The sequence below is a fragment of the Belonocnema kinseyi genome, chromosome 10, assembly GCF_010883055.1.
Source record: "Belonocnema kinseyi isolate 2016_QV_RU_SX_M_011 chromosome 10, B_treatae_v1, whole genome shotgun sequence".
NCBI classification, from domain to species: domain Eukaryota; kingdom Metazoa; phylum Arthropoda; class Insecta; order Hymenoptera; family Cynipidae; genus Belonocnema; species Belonocnema kinseyi.
This window is the reverse complement of record NC_046666.1, coordinates 82,465,994-82,467,578: the sequence shown is the minus strand read 5'-3', so window position 1 is coordinate 82,467,578 and position 1,585 is coordinate 82,465,994. Positions and strand designations below refer to the sequence as shown.

The 1,585-nt window shown below is 22.3% G+C and overlaps 1 protein-coding gene across 2 annotated transcripts in view; it reads left to right on the top strand.

Annotated features, from left to right (window-relative positions):
* Positions 1-1,585, top strand: part of LOC117181475 (centromere/kinetochore protein zw10 homolog) — a 19,770-nt gene that overhangs the window by 931 nt on the left and 17,254 nt on the right. The window lies entirely within an intron of this gene.

The following is a 1,585-nucleotide window of genomic DNA, read 5'->3' as shown; positions in this document are numbered from 1 at the left end:
AAACAAGTGTGGTAAACATTGTTCTTTGACAAATTATTTTTTTAAATTGAAATAATCAAATATTTATACCAAAGAAACAACTTTTTAAATGTTTGAAGTGTTGAAACATTAATGTTTAAATTTAAAATAACAATAATTAAAACAAAATATATTTCTGAATAAGATATTTTGGTTGAAAATGTATATAGTATTTTTTAAATCACAAAATTTCTTCCGAAAAATCGAAATGTTAATTAAAAAACACGTGTTTTTGTATATGAATTTGTCTGTAAAATTTTTTTTATAACTTTAATTTTAAATTCAAACAATTTTTAACACTTTAAATATTAAACAAAAATTTATTTGATAACAATATTTTATTATCGTATTTTTAATAAATAATTAATACTGATTAAGAAACAATTTTATTTGGGGAGATTTATTATTTGGGAATTTTCAAATTCGTTAATATTATAAACTGTTCAGGAATTTTATTAGTTTTGGAATTGTATTTTTCGGGACAGAGAGTTTTATCGAGTCAGGAAGTTTATTTTTCGGGATATTTCAGCCGTCCTCATAGAATTACAGAAAATTTGCTTTTATATAATATAATTTCGACGCTCGATCTCGTTAATTTTTTTCTACAGTATTAATAATGAAAAATTGTATGGTAATTTTTGATATCACAAAGTTAAAGATAATTACAATTAAAAATTTTTAAATTCGCTGTACATTCAATTTGTATTCTTGGATCTTGGCGATTTTTTTCTAATCCATTTCAGTCACTGGTAGGCTTTTTTGACATCTAGGTATGTAAAAAAGGTAAACTTCAGAAAATTTAAAAACTAATTTAAGAACTATTTATACTCATTTAAGATACCAATACAATTTACACAACACTAATTTAAAATTTGCACATTTTTAGGCCTTCAGTTTAAGAACTTGAATTTTAACGTTAAAATTGCTTCATTTTCAGAATATAGTCTTACTGTTTGAATTTTCAGAATTTTCGTTATAAGTTATAGGTTAGGTCAAAAATAACATTCTGGGATTCGAAATTGTCACAGCGCGAAAAAGTTTTAATTAAAAATTTAAAAATGCGAAAATACACCATTTTCCATGTTCATTTGCAAAGGTTTTTTGTTTTAAATATAAATTAATTAAAAGATTTTATTTGTTTTTCACAATTGTAATTTATAACTTCTAAAATGGAATAATTGTAGCTCAAACATGAAAAAGTATAGACTAATTTCAAATTTAAAGAGGTTCTATCACATATATTGAACTATTAAAACCCCTGAATTTTTTTCAGGTTTTTAAAACTCTTTTAAAAACTTTTTTTAACAATTTTGGTTGTGATTTCATAATAAAAGAATAAGTGCTATTTAGTCTTCAGAACAGCAATTTAAAAAATTTTTAAAGCCTTAATATTTGAGACATTATAAATTTGTAGTCTTGAGTATATTGAACAATTTTAAATTTAAAGCTATTTAAATATGTCATCTGAATTTTTGAATGGAAAGTGTTCGTTCATTTTAGATTGAAACCTTTCAAATTATTTAGTTACAAATTAAAATCGTACAACCTCAAGTTTTATTTATTTTTT